Raw genomic sequence first — 15,966 nt, 5'->3', positions numbered from 1 at the left:
AGTTTGTTATGATCCACACAGCGTAATCAATGAAGCAGAAGTAGACGTCTTTTTGGGATTTCCTGGATCAGCCCTATGATCCAGCGGATGTTGGCAATTTGATCTCTAGTTCTTCTGCTTTTACTAAATCCAACTTGTATATCTGGAAGTTCTTGATTTCACATACAGCTGAAGCCTAGCTTGAAGACTTTTGAGTATAACCTTGCTAAGCATGTAAAATGAATACACTTTTTCCGTAGTTTGAATATTCTTTGGCATTGCCCTTCTTTGGGATTGGAATGAAAACTGACCTTTTCCAGTTCTGTGGCCACTGTTGAATTTTCTAAATTTGCTGGAATATTAAATGCAGCACTTAAACAGCATCATCTCTTAGGATTTGAAATAGCTCAGCTAGAATTCCATCACCTCTGCTAACTTAATTCATAGTAATGCATCCTAAGACATGCTTCACTTCACACTCCAGGATATCTGGCTCTAGGTGAGTGACCATACCATGGTGATTATTTGGTCAGTAAGACCTTCTTTGTATAGTTCTTCTGTGTATTCTTGCCACCTCTTCTAATATCTTCTGCTTCGGTTAAGTCCTTGCCATTTCTGTCATATATATATATTTACCTATACATATTTTTTGATGAGCCATTTGAGAATTCATTGCAAACATCAGGACACTTTCCTCTAAGCCCTTCTGCCTATGTCTGCTAAGAATAAGGTTATTCTTCATAATGACATAATTATTGCCCTCAGAAAATTTAACATCAATATAATATTATCTAATATAAACATCATATATTAGGTGGTTGTCATAATGTCCCTTGTAACTATGATTCCCCCCCAACCCAGGAGCCAACCCAGAATTACACAGTACATTCCGTTGTAATGTTTCCTTCATCTCCTTGATTGCTGCCACATTTGCCCTATCCCTTTTTTCTTTTGTGATATTGTTATCTTTTAAGAGTTCAAGTCAGTTGCTTTGCAGAATGCCCTTTGATTTTGGTTTGTCTGTTTCTTTGTTATTAGATTCAAGCCAAGTCCATTTGACAGGAATCCTACCCAGACAATGTGTCTTTTTCACTGCCTCCCAGGGGGAGGTACTCTTGTCCTATTAATGGGAATGTGACTTGTCATTGAGCTCAGGCAGTGTCCAGCAGAATTCTCCACTGCAGAGGTGCCTGAAAACTTTCCCCTTTGTAATACATCAGTAATTTGTGAGGAGGTGCTTTGAAACTGTATGAGTAACTGTTCCCCAACAATCTTGCACCCTGTGGTAGGGTTTTGTTTGTAGTGAAGGAAAATGCAGTGTTTATTCCAGGGCACCCACCCAATGGTTTTATTTCCCATTAATTCTTATGTGAATCAATCATTAACTCTAGTTGTTACAAAAATGGTAATTTTTCAATGGTATAATTCCTACATTTATTGATTAGCATTCTTTTATTCGAAAAAACATTTTTCCTTCTTATTTTATATTTATATATTTAAATATTTATATATTAAATATTTATATTTATATTAGTACTGTGAACTCATAGATTATTTATAATTGCATATTTTTAAATCATTCATTTTTGATACAGAAGTTGTCTCACATTTAACCAGTGGCAGCCTCTCAAGCTCATGCCTGTGACCTTTGACACGTCCTCATGTTTTTCTTGTTTTCTGTCACACAACATGTTCCAGGCTTACCTCACACTTTCCCTGCCCCAGTCCTGGAATCCAAAAAGCCCTGGCTCTTTTAAAATGGGAAATATTTAGAAATCAGAATCTGGGAGATATTCACGTCCAGTGCTGCTGGAGTATCGTTTCCCAGTGGACAGATTTAGAAGATGCATGAACACATTAAAAAAATATATATATGGCATTCAAATGGATAACCCTAGTTTCACTCTAACACCTCTTTTCCTCTCATTTCTGTGTTCTCCGTCTGTACTGTAAAGTTCCTTCATCAGCCCAAGGCCACCAGAAGCCCACCTGTAGTAGAACAAAGTTACGTTTATTGATTGACCTGTTGCGACAAGAGAAACCACTCAACTCGGGGAGCCGTGGAATGTCCCAGGGGGAGGGTGTCAGGAAGAACTTAGCAGGATTTGGGCTTGTGTTTGATTATTATGGAGAAAGGTTTGAAGGAGTGGGCTTTGCTCTGAATATGGCTGGTAAGGAGGCAAAACTAATTCTATGGGCAGGTATCCTAATTCTTATCTAGGAAGACAGAAGCATGGGAACAAGGCTGCCAATCACAGACTTAGGCCATTTTGTAGTTTACACAATATTCAAGGACTTCCCTGGTGGTCCAGCAGATAGAAGTCCACCTGCCAATGCAGGGGACACAGGTTCCAGCCCTGGTCCAGGAGGATTCCACATGCCGCCGAGTGACCAGGCCTTTGTGCCACAACTACTGAGCCTGTGCGCTGCAATTACTGAAGCCCACGGGCTTAGGCCCGTGCTCTGCAACAAGAGGAGCCACCGCAGTGAGAAGCCCCTGCAGTAGCACTAGAGGGTAGCCTCCACTCGCTGCAACTAGAGAAAGCCTGCATGCAGCAGCAAGACCCAGCACAAACAAAAATATAAATAAATAATTGTTTTAAAAAGAACTAGAACAAAAAACAATATTCACGTTTTTTATTTATTTATTTTTTTGTCTGTGTTTGGACATGATTATAAGGTAAAGTGAAAGTGTAGTTGCTCAGTTGTGTATGACTCTGCAACCTCAGGGACTGTAGCCCACCAGGCTCCCCTGTCCAGGGAGTTCTTCAGGCAAGAATATTGGAGTGGGTTGCCTTGCGCATCTCCAGGGGATCTTCCCAACCCAGGGGGATCAAACCTGGGTCTGCTGCATTCCAGGCAGATTCGTTACCATCTGAGCCACCGGGAAGCTGTGGACATGATTATAAGGTAACCCTGCTTTTTTTTGGGTCTATCACCATCACAGAGTGACCTTCTCTGATGTTGCTGTTCTGTGAAATTGTTTACTTTTAATTTAAATTGTTTACTTTATAATTTTTAATTATAATAATTTAATAAGTGTTTTAATAAACTCCACAGCTTAGCTCCTGGTGCCAGGGCCTAATTCTCTCTCGGTATCTTCCTTTTTCCACAGTGAAAACATTCACTCCCAACAATATCAATATATTTAGGTCATTTGTTCAATCCTACAATACACACAAAATGATTTCAGAATTGTTACACTCATACCACTGTCAACAACAAAAATATCAAGTAAAATTCAAGATTTCTTTGTAGATTTTTGAACTCTCAGAATATGTGCCATTAAGAGAACTGTGTTTATTGCTGTATTTAAAATGGATAACCAACAAGGGCCTACTGTACAGCACAGGGAACTCTGCTCAATGTTATGTGGCGGCCTGGATGGTAGGGGAGCCTAGGGGAGAATGGATACATGCATATGTGTAGCTGAGTCCCTTCGCTGGATACCTGAAACTATCACAACATCATTAATCAGCTATATCCCAATACAAAATTAAAAGTTTTTTTTTTAAAAAGAGGACTGTGTTCAAAGTTCTTGAACTAATCATTATTTTTTCTTCTGTATGAATTTGTTACCAATTTGACTTATAGCTAAGTTCATTTTAAAATGTTAAGCATTTTCCCCCATCCTCATTGATTTACTCATGTTTTTTGAATATGTAAAATATTAACACAGTTAAAAAGTCAGAACTATATGAAAAAGATGTATTCAGAAAAGTCTCATTCTTTCCTGTCTTCTTCCCTCTGCGTTCCCACCTAGCCCCTCTAGGTAAGCCAATCTCATTAAATTTCTGGTCTATCTTTCCAATCTGTCCTTTTACAAAAATAAGCAGACATAATATACTTTTTAACAATTAATTTATTTGTTTTAATTGGAGGCTAATTACTTTACGATATTGTGGTGGGTTTTGCCTACATTGACATGGATCAGCCATGGGTGTATCCACCATATGTCCCCATTCCGAACCCCACTCCCACCTCCCTCCCCGTCCCTTCCTTCTGGGTTGTCCCAGTGCACCGGCTCTGGGTGCCCTGTTTCATGCATCCAACTTGGACTGGTGATCTAGTTCACATATGGCAATATACATGTTTCAATACTCTTCTCTCAAATCATCCCACCCTCGGCTTCTCCCATAGAGTCCAAAAGTCTGTTCTTTATATCTGTGTCTCTTTTGCTGTCTCACATATAGGGTCATCGTTAACCATTTTTCTAAATTCCATATATATGCATTAATATACTGTATTGGTGTTTTTCTTTCTGACTTACTTTACTCTGTATAATAGGCTCCAGTTTCATCCACCTCATGAGAACTGATTCAAATGTATTCTTTTTAATGGCTGAGTAATACTCCATTGTGTATATGTACCGCACCTTTCTTATCCATTCGTCTGCTGATGGACATCTAGGTTGCTTCCATGTCCTAGCTATTGTAAACAGTGCTGCGATGAACATTGGGGCACACGTGTCTCTTTCAATTCTGGTTTCCTCAGTATGTATGCCCAGCAGTGGGATTGCTGGGTTGTATATAGACCTTTATTTCCCTTACTTACACAAAAGTCAGCATATAAAGTATACTTTCCAACTGTTTTTAAAAGGAAGGTTTATTGAAGTATGATATATTCACTACTTTTTAAGTGTATAGTTTGATTTATACTGATGTATCAAACTAGGTAACCAGCACCAAAGGCAAGATACAGAACATGTCCATCACCCCAATAAGTGCCCTGTCCCCTTGCAGTCAATCTTCTTCCACTCCTACCCTCTGGCAAGCACTGGTTTAATTCCTCTCTCTATTATTTTACCTTTTCTAGAATATCATGGGCTTCCCTGATAGCTCAGTTGGTAAAGAATCTGCCTGCAATGCAGGAGACCCCAGTTCAATTCCTGGGTTGGGAAGATCGGCTGGAGAAGGGATAGGCTACCCACTCCAGCATTCTTGGGCTTCCCTTGTGTCTCAGCTGGTAAAGAATCTGCCTGCAATGCGGGAAACATGGGTTCAATCCCTGGGTTGGGAAGATCCCCTGGAGAAGGAAAAGGCTACCCATTCCAGCATTCTGGATGGGAGAATCCCATGGACTGTATAGTCCATGGGGTCACAAAGAGTTGGACACTATTGAACGACTTAAAAAAAAAAAAGAATATACAAATGGGATCAGATGGTATCTAGCCCTTTGTATCATCTGGCCTCTTTCACATAGCATAATGAATGAGATTCATAATTGTTAAAAATACTAGTTGTTCCTTCCTTTCTATTGCTGTGTATTATTCTGCTGTGTGGCCAGAACAATTTATTTATCCTTCTACCAGTTCATGGCCTTGCTTCCAGTTGATTGCACTTTTATATCCTAACAGCAACAACTGGAAGTAATTTCTTATCACTTTATAGAGTTCTTTCCTATTCTCTTACCTCCACTTTCATATAGGTTATAAGAGTAACAGCTTTATTGAGATATAATTCCTAAAGCATAAGGTTCACCATTTTAAAGTGTACAATTCAGTGGCTTTTAGTTTATGCACAAAGTTGTGTGTGGATCAACACTATATAATTCCAGATATTTTCATCACCACAAAAAGAAACTCCATACCCATTAGTAGTCACATCTTATCCCCAATCCTGTCTACTTTCTTTTTCTAAGAATTTGTCTATTGAGGATTTTTCATGTAAATAGAATCCCATGTGGTCTTTTTCTGGCTTCTTTCGCTTGGCATAATGATTTCAACATTCATGCATACTTGTCGCATGTATCAGTACTTCATTCCTTTTAAATATAGCACGTTTTGTTTCCCATTCACCAGCTGATGGACATTTGTATTGTTTGTACTTTCTGACGACTAGAAACAAAGCCATGAACACTCACAAAGAAGATTTTGTGTTGGCATGCTTTTACTTCTCTCGGGTAGATATCTAGACTTGCTGGGTCATATGATAACTCTATGTTAAACTATTTGAGAGACTGTCAGACTGTTTTCCAAAGCAGCTGAACTGTCAGGCCAGAATACCGGAGTAGGTAGCCTTTCCCTTCTCCAGGGGATCTTCCTGACCCAGGGATCGAACCCAGGTCTTCCACATTGCGGGTGGATTCTTTACCAGCTGAGCCACAAAGGCAGCCACAGGGATAGAGACTGTGTTGCATCTATATAGATCAATCTGGAGAGCACTTCCATCTTTACAATATTCTAACTCACGAACAGGTGGTGTCTATCCATTTATTGTAGATCTTCTTCAATTTCGTTCAATAATGTTTTATGGTTTTCAGTGTAAAAATCCTATACTTATTTAAGTAAATTTATTCCTGAGTATTTTATTCTTTTTATGCTATTGTATGTGGAATTGTTCTAATTTTATTTTCAGATTATTCATTATTAGTATATAGAAATACAACTGATATATTGATCTTGTATCCTACAACCTTGCTGAACTCATTTACTGGTTCTAATATAGTTCTTTGTGGATCCCTCAGGATTTTTAAAACAAGTTTAATTTTATTAATTAATTTATATACTTGCTTAACAAAAGGATTTAGCTTTTTTTTTCTTTCATTTTTTAGTCCCTGGAACAATTTGCATAATGTTAGGATTATCTGGTGTTTGAAGAATTTGATAGAATTCCCCTATATATGGTATATATTGCAAATAAATTGTAAGTGAAGTTGCTCAGTCATGTCTGACTCTTTGCGATCCCATGGACTGTAGCCTACCAGGCTCCTCTGTCCATGGGATTTTCCAGGCAAGAATACTTGAATTTCCTTGAATTCCAAGAATACTTGGAATTTTCCAAGAATACTGCCATTTCCTTCTCAGGAGATCTTCCCGACCCAGGGATTGAACCTGGGTCTCCTGCATTGTAGGCAGATGCTTTACCGTCTGGGCCACCAGGGAATTCTGATATATGGGATATATAAATGTATTTATTTGATAAATTTCTCTATTATTTTATGGAGACTGGTCTGTTTTCTCCCTCCACAAGGGTCCATTGTGGGAATAATTTTTCCTTGGAAATTATTTATTTTATCTGCGGTTTGAAATTTGTTTACATAAAGTTGTACAAAATAGCCTCTCTTTTTTTTTATTTAGTCTCCTCTGTTCCTATGGTTATTTCCCCTATGTGCCTTCTTATTGTGTTTTTTTTTTTTCTTTCTTCCTTTTTTCCTTAATTAGTTTAGCTATTGATTTGTTGATCTTGTTAATTTTTTCCAAAAGAACCAGCATTTTGATTTATTATTCCACTATCTTTTGTTTCCTACCTCATTAATTATGCTTTTATGCTTATTATTTACTTCCTTGTTCTTTCTTTGATTAGTCCTTTTCTGGCTTCTTGTCTGAGCTAAAATTTTAAATAAACAAAAGATAACTTACAGTTTGCCAACTATTTTTTTAGCAAAAAAAGAAGGGTTTTAAAAACTTTAATTCAAGCTATGAATCCTAGGAACAAAGTTCCTTCTAGAATATTTTACTTAAAAACTGTCCTTCATGAATTAAGGTTAATGACATCAATGATGTGACATTATGATGTGAACATAAATATTTGTTTTATTCCACAAATGTGTAATATGAGGACCACAGGAACAATCTAAGCCTGACACATCTGAGATACTGTCTGTACACCCTATTATATGATTTTAAGTTTTCAGTTGAATTTGTAACCATAAATTATCAGATTATTGACGATAATTACCACTGAAGCTAATTTTCCAATGATAGAATTCCATTTTATGCTTGGCTTTGACTTAACATTTATTTTGCCACATGGACTGAATGTATTTGGTCCCTTTCTACCCGGAAGAGGGCGAGGAGCTTGCAAGACACAATCTGGTTTAGGGGTGGCTGAGAGAGAAGGGAACGGGGTAGAGGTTAGTTAGGCTGGAAGTGCCAGCTAGAAGGCCCAGTAGTGGTCCAGGAGCCCTGGGACCACCTCCCTTGGGCCTCCCATGGACCACCTCCCTTGTTACCTAAGAGGGCCTCTTGGACCTCTGGGCTCCTCCCAGGATGTTGCGTCCCAGAGACCCGTAGGACCTCCCTCTGGGGCGCTCCATCCTGCTGGGATCCGGAGCCAAGGGCAAAGCTTCCAGGACATTGACAGGCGAGGGCTGTACCTACCCATCTCAATCTTTCCTTCCCGGACCTGTGGCCCTTTGCCTGGACAAAGCTTCAGCTCGCACTTCTGGACTTGGGAGAACAACAGAGTCATTTACAAACTAAAGCAGGCAAGAGGCTGCAGGGACCGTGGCAGGCGGTGGATCGGCCATCTCCGTGTGGCGCTTCGGGGAGTGGGGTCCCCAGAGAGACCAGGAGCAGGCTGCGCGTTTGCCAGGCCCGGATCCCCTTCCCGACCCCTACACCCAGACTGGGGCACCGAACTCGGGGATCCTTTTGACTTAGGAAAACACATGCAGTGAGGAATTGGTGTTCTTAAGAAATACATCACATTTGTCAGACAGAGATTGAACTCAGCTATACAAAGCAAGTCAGGAATCTTCTGAAGAAATAGCAACTTAAAAAAAAAAAAAAAAACTAGGAGGAGGACGAAGAATACAAGTATGTTCTCATGTAAAGCGTCCTTTCTCATCCCATGAGCAAAATGAGTGGCCACGTTGGACGGCATGAACTTACCTCGGAGAACCTGACCTCGCAGGTCACTGTGGAGTTAGCCCGCTGTACTGAAGACCAGAGAAGAGTGGAAATCGCACTTTCCGTGGTGCACAGAAGGCAGAGCCACCGTTAGACACTTGCTGAAAGCAATATAAATTAAGTAAAAGCCAGTGTGTGTGAGATTCCCAAAGACTGACAGAACACTGCAGTATTTAGGGGGGAGAAAAAAAAATCATACCACCATTTATATTTTATTTTATTATTTTTTTTCTAATTTTATTTTATTTTTAAATTTTACATAATTGTATTAGTTTTGCCAAATATCAAAATGAATCCGCCACAGGTATACACGTGTTCCCCATCCTGAACCCTCCTCCCTCCTCCCTCCCCATACCATCCCTCTGGGTCGTCCCAGTGCACTAGCCCCAAGCATCCAGTATCGTGCATCGAACCTGGACTGGCAACTCGTTTCTTACATGATATTTTACATGTTTCAATGCCATTCTCCCAAATCTTCCCACCCTCTCCCTCTCCCACAGAGTCCATAAGACTGTTCTATACATCAGTGTCTCTTTTGCTGTCTCGTACACCGGGTTATTGTTACCATCTTTTTAAATTCCATATATATGCGTTAGTATACTGTATTTATGTTTTTCCTTCTGGCTTACTTCACTCTGTATAATAGGCTCCAGTTTCATCCACCTCATTAGGACTGATTCAAATGTATTCTTTTTAATGGCTGAGTAATACTCCATTGTGTATATGTACCACAGTTTTCTTATCCATTCATCTGCTGATGGACATCTAGGTTGCTTCCATGTGCTGGCTATTATAAACAGTGCTGCAATGAACATTGGGGTACATGTGTCTCTTTCCCTTCTGGTTTCCTCAGTGTGTATGCCCAGCAGTGGGATTGCTGGATCATAAGGCAGTTCTATTTCCAGTTTTTTAAGGAATCTCCACACTGTTCTCCATAGTGGCTGTACTAGTTTGCGTTCCCACTAACAGTGTAAGAGGGTTCCCTTTTCTCCACACCCTCTCCAGCATTTATTATTTGTAGACTTTTGGATTGCAGCCATTTTGACTGGTGTGAAATGGTACCTCATAGTGGTTTTGATTTGCATTTCTCTGATAATGAGTGATGTTGAGCATCTTTTCATGTGTTTGTTAGCTATCTGTATGTCTTCTTTGGAGAAATGTCTATTTAGTTCTTTGGCCCATTTTTTGATTGGGTCGTTTATTTTTCTGGAGTTGAGCTGTAGGAGTTGCTTGTATATTTTTGAGATTAGTTGTTTGCCTGTTGCTTCATTTGCTATTATTTTCTCCCATTCTGAAGGCTGTCTTTTCACCTTGCTAATAGTTTCCTTTGATGTGCAGAAGCTTTTAAGTTTAATTAGGTCCCATTTGTTTATTTTTGCTTTTATTTCCAATATTCTGGGAGGGGGGTCATAGAGGATCCTGCTGTGATGTATGTCGGAGAGTGTTTTGCCTATCTTCTCCTCTAGGAGTTTTATAGTTTCTGGTCTTACGTTTAGATCTTTAATCCATTTTGAGTTTATTTTTGTGTATGGTGTTAGAAAGTGGTCTAGTTTCATTCTTTTACAAGTGGTTGACCAGATTTCCCAGCACCACTTGTTAAAGAGATTGTCTTTAATCCATTGTATATTCTTGCCTCCTTTGTCAAAGATAAGATGTCCATATGTGCGTGGATTTATCTCTGGGCTTTCTATTTTATTCCATTGATCAATATTTCTGTCTTTGTGCCAGTACCATACTGTCTTGATAACTGTGGCTTTGTAGTAGAGCCTGAAGTCAGGTAGGTTGATTCCTCCAGTTCCATTCTTCTTTCTCAAGATCGCTTTGGCTATTCGAGGTTTTTTGTATTTCCATACAAATTGTGAAATTATTTGTTCTAGCTCTGTGAAGAATACTGTTGGTAGCTTGATAGGGATTGCGTTGAATCTATAAATTGCTTTGGGTAGTATACTCATTTTCACTATATTGATTCTTCCAATCCATGAACATGGTATATTTCTCCACCTATTAGTGTCCTCTTTGATTTCTTTCACCACCATTTATATTTTAAAAGGTAGGTGTTGAAAGGGCACACCAACAAACTCAAAAGGCACACCAACAACTCCTCAATAACAGGACAGTAGGGCAGATTACTCACCAAGTCTTCACGAAATTCAACCAGGGAATATATGCATGCCTATGGCTGATTCATTGTTGTTATATGGCAGAAACTAACACAACATTGTAAATAATTATCCTCCAATTAAAAATAATTTTAAAAAATAACCCATAGTTCACACACACACACAAACCAAATTGAAATAAAGACCAGTTTCAGATAATAAAATAGAGAGAAATTTGACCAGGACTTGTATGAATATTACCATACTCATATATCCATATTCACGTATCTTTCAGAAAATACAAGAGATGGAGGAAAGAAGGATAGTGAGAACCAGAAAATCAGTGAAGACATGCAGAAATTGATCAACAGACAATAGCAGTCAATGTGAAATGCTTGTGGATACCATAGTTAAGACAGCTGAATCAATGATCAAATAAATGGCACAGTTGATAATAGAAACTGTCAAGTCAGAGATTGAGCCTCCTGGAGACATCTGAGGATGACACTCAGCCAATGACATGTACTGTGTCTGATAATAGTCTTTCAAATTGCAGAGAAGGCAAATCGGAAGTCAAATCTGACAGCAAATCCAAAGAAAAGTTATGGCTGTTCATGAGACTTCCTTGGTGGTCCAGTTGTTAAGAGTTCACCTTCCCATGCAGGGTATGTGGGTTCATCCCTGGCTGGAGAACAAAGATCCCACGTGCCCCACAGCAACTAAGCTTGTACTAGGTAGCTACTGAGCCTATATGCTGCAGCAAAGACCCAACACAGCTGATACAATAATAAAGTATTAAAAATAAATTAAATAAATCTCTCATACAGTAAAAGGAACTCATTGCTCCAATGAGTTCATGATCTTCAAACCTCAAATTCACTTCCTTAAAAACCTAAAGTATGGTGCAGTGGGGGGTTGGGGGGAATGCAACATGAGAGAGTTCCAGCAATCTTTCCCTTCAACAGAGAAGAAAAAAGCTATATAAAGTCAGTGAATTGAATAAAGAAATCCAAATGGAGATGGATCGAAGAGATGGCCTAACAAAAACGAAGAGTGACTGTCCAAAGAATCCTCAAATGGGAGACCCAACCATTTTGGGGCGCAAATTAAATATATGTATATATGTATATGAAACACATTCTCTCTATATATAGAGAAAGAGAGAGAGAGTGTGTGTGTGTATATATGTGTGTGTATATATATATATATACATATGAAGCATATACATAGGAAAACTGTGACTAGAGGCCCAGAAACTTGAAGTGTGGTTGGCTGAGGTTGAACGCAAGCTCCCAGCACCACGTGAACAGGCCTGACAACAGAGTGGAATGCACATAAACCGTAGTTCCAAATAACTGAAGACTGGAGGCACACAGACACCAGTTACACAGAGAAGCAAAGGCAGGAGAGTGAGGGCCAGGTTTGGCCATGAATTTTGATAGGAATCTCTTCTCCCTACTCCCTACAAGGACTTGTAAAAGTCTACATATTAGAAGCTCAGTATGAAGGAATTCTTTCGGTAATTGAAGCAGACACGTTGTATGTTATAGTTGAAATGAAAGTGATTCTGCATTTGAGGAAATGAATATGAAAAGGATTATTTTCCTACTTTGTCAAAGTCTATTTGGATAAAAATAGCAAAGGTGCTAAGATGTGTGCAGGCGAACCTCAGAGATATCGCAAGTTTGGTTCTAGATCACTGCAATAAAGTGAATATGATAATACAGTCACGTGATTTTGTTTTTGGTTTCCTGGTTCACATAAAAGTTATGTTTATGCTCCATTGAAGTTTAGCAAGTGTGAAATACCATTATGTCTGAAAGAACAACATACGTATCTATATTTTTAAAAATACTTTATTGCTAAAAAATACTAACCATCATCTGAGCCTTCAGCAAGTTAGGTCTTTTTGCTGGTGGAGGATCTTACCCCAATGTTGATGGCTACTGACTGATTGGGGTGGTAGTTTCTGAGAGGGGGATAGCTATGGAAATTTCTTAAAATAAGACAGCAATGAAATTTGCCACATCTATTGACCCTTCCTTTCATGGACAATTTCTCTATAGTATGCAATGCTGTTTGATAGCATTTTACCCACAGTTCAACATCTTTCAAAATTGGAGTCAATTCTCTCAAACCAGCCTTTGCCTTATCAATCAACTATGTGTATGTAATACTCTAGATTCTTTACTGTCATTTCAACAGTCTTTACAGTATCTTCACCAGGAGCAGATTCCATCTCGGGAAACCCCTTTCTTTGCAAGTTTGCAAATATTGCAAGTTTGGTTCCAGACTACTGCAATAAAGTGAATATAATAATAAAGTCACAAGACTTTTTTTGGCTTTCCAGTGCATATAAAAGTTATGTTTATGCTATACTGTAGCCTACTAAGTGTGCAGTAGCTTTATGTTTGAAAGAACAACATACCGACATCGATAAGAAGCAATCCTTCATCTGTGAAAAGTTTTATCATGAGATTATAGCAACTCAGTCACATCTTCAGGCTCCACTTCTAATTCCAGTCTTCTTGCTATTTCCACCACATCTGCAGTTACTTCCTCCAGGAACGTCTTGAACCCCTCAAAGCTATCTGTGAGGATTGGAATCAACTTCTTCCAAATTCCTATTAATATTGATGTTTTGACCTCTTCCTGTGAATCATGAATGTTCTTAATGGGATCTAGAATGGTGAAGCCTTTCCAATTCAGAGGGTTTTTAACTGACTTTGCCCAGATCCATCAGAGGAATCACTAACTATAACACCTGTGGCCTTACAAAATGCATTCCTTTTATTTTCTATCTGAACTTTAATAGATATTGCCAAGTTTTTCTTGTTTAGTTAAAATCAACTATGACTAATAAAATAAAAAATGTATTTCTTAACTACTAAAACTTGAAAGTCAGAATTACCCCTTGGCTGCAGAATGAGTGTTGTGTTGTATTGTTCGTGTGTACTCAGTCATGTCCGACTCTGCAACTCCACCAACTGTAGCCCGCCAGGCTCCTCTGTCCATGGGATTTTCCTGGCAAGAATATTGGAATAGGTTGCCATTTCTTCCTCCAAGGGATATTCCTGACCCAGGAATTGAACCCACCTCCTGCATTGCAGGCAGATTCTTTACCGCTGAGCCACCTGGGAAGTCCCGAGTTGGGTTAGCAGATATGAAAACAATGTTAATCTCATTGTATATCTCCATCAGAGCTCTTGGGTGACCACATGCATTGTCAATGAACAGTGATATTTCGAAAGGAATCTTTCTTCTTAATAGCAGTGAGTCTCAACAGTGGGCCTAAAATATTCCATAAATCATGTAATAAACAGATATGCTGTCATCCAGGCTTTATTGTTCCACTTGCAGAGCACAGGTAGAGTCAATCTAGCAAAATTCTTAAGGACCTTAGGATTTTTACAATGGTAAATGAGCCGGGTTTCACCATAAAACCACCAGATGCATTAGCACCTAACTAGTCTTTGAAGAATTGATGCTTTTGAACTGTGGTGCTGGAGAAGACTCTTGCAAGTGCCTTGGACTGCAAGGAGATCCAACCAGTCCATCTTAAAGGAGATCAGTCCTGGGTGTTCATTGGAAAGACTGATGCTGAAGCTGAAGCTCCAATACTTTGGCCACCTGATGCAAAGAGTTGACTCATTGGAAAAGACTCTGATGCAGAGAGGGATTGGGGGCAGGAGGAGAAGGGCATCCTTGGCTGGATGGCATCACTGACTCGATGGACATGAGTTTGAGTGAACTCTGGGAGTTGGTGATGGACAGGGAGGCCTGGCATGCTGTGATTCATGGGGTCTCGAAGAGTCAGACACGACTGAGCGACTGAACTGAACTGAGAGTCTTCGAAGCTCTTAAACTAGGCATTGATTTCTCCTCTCTACCTGTGAAAGTCCTAGATGGCATCTTCCTCCAAGATAAGGCTGTTTCATTTATACTGAAAATCTGTTGTTTGGTGAGGCCACCTTCAATGAATTATCTTAGCTACAGCTGCATAACTCAGCAGCTTCTACATCAGCAGTTGCTGCTTCCCCTTGTACTTCTATATTATGCAAATGGTTTCCTTCCCGAAACTTCATGAACCAACCTCTTCTAGCCTCACCCTTTATTTCTGCAGCTTTCTCATCTCTCTCAGCCTTCATAGAATTGAAAAGAGCTTAGGCCTTTGCTCTAGACTAGGCTTTGGCTTAAGGGACTACTGTGGCTGGTTTGATCTTCGATCCAGACCACTAAAACTCCATGACAGCACTAAGGCTGTTTCACATCACTTGTGTGTTCACTGGAGTAGCACTTTCAATTTCCTTCAAGAACTTTGCCTTTGCATTCACAACTTGGCTAACTGGCACGAAAGGCTCAGCTTTTGGCCTATCTTGATTTTTGACATAACTTCCTCACTAAATTATTTCTAGCTTTTGATTTAAAGTGAGAGATGTGCAACTCTTTCTTTAACTTGAACACTTGGAGGCCATCTTAGGGTTCAACTTCAATATTGTTACGTCTCAGGAAATGGGGAGGCCCAAGGAGAGGGATAGAGATGGGGAATGGCTTGTCGGTAAGCGGTCAGAAGACACACAATGTTTAGTTTGTGTAGTCTGCTGTCTTATATGGGTGAGGTGCATGGCTCCCCAAGCAATTACAATAGTAACATCAATCAGCCATAAAAAAAATGAAATAATGTCATTTGCAGCAATATGGATGAACCTGAAGATCGTCATACTGAGTGAAGTAAGGCAGAGAAAAATAAATATCATATGATAATTGCTTATATATGAAACCTTTAAAAAGAGAGGGTACAAATTAACTTATTTGCAAAAGAGAAGTAGAGTCACGGATGTAGAAAATAAAGTTATGGTTGCCAGGAGGGAAAGGTGGGGGAGGGATAAACCGGGAGATGGTTATTGACATATACACACTACTATATAAAATAGATGACTCGTACGGACCTACTCTCGGAGAAGGCGATGGCCACCCACTCCAGTACTCTTGCCTGGAAAATCCCATGGATGGAGGAGCCTGGTAGGCTGCAGTCCATGGGGTCACGAAGAGTCGGACATACTGAGCGACTTCACTTTCACTTTTCGCTTTCATGCATTGAAGGAAATGGCAACCCACTCCAGTGTTCTTGCCTGGAGAATCCCAGGGACGGGGGAGCCTGGTGGGCTGCCGTCTATGGGGTCGCACAGAGTCGGACACGACTGAAGCGACTTAGTAATAGTAGTAGTAAGGATCTACTCTACAGCACAGAAAACT

Source organism: Bos indicus, chromosome 11, assembly GCF_029378745.1.
Source record: "Bos indicus isolate NIAB-ARS_2022 breed Sahiwal x Tharparkar chromosome 11, NIAB-ARS_B.indTharparkar_mat_pri_1.0, whole genome shotgun sequence".
Taxonomy (NCBI): Eukaryota; Metazoa; Chordata; class Mammalia; order Artiodactyla; family Bovidae; genus Bos; species Bos indicus.
Note: the sequence above shows the minus strand (reverse complement) of the source record.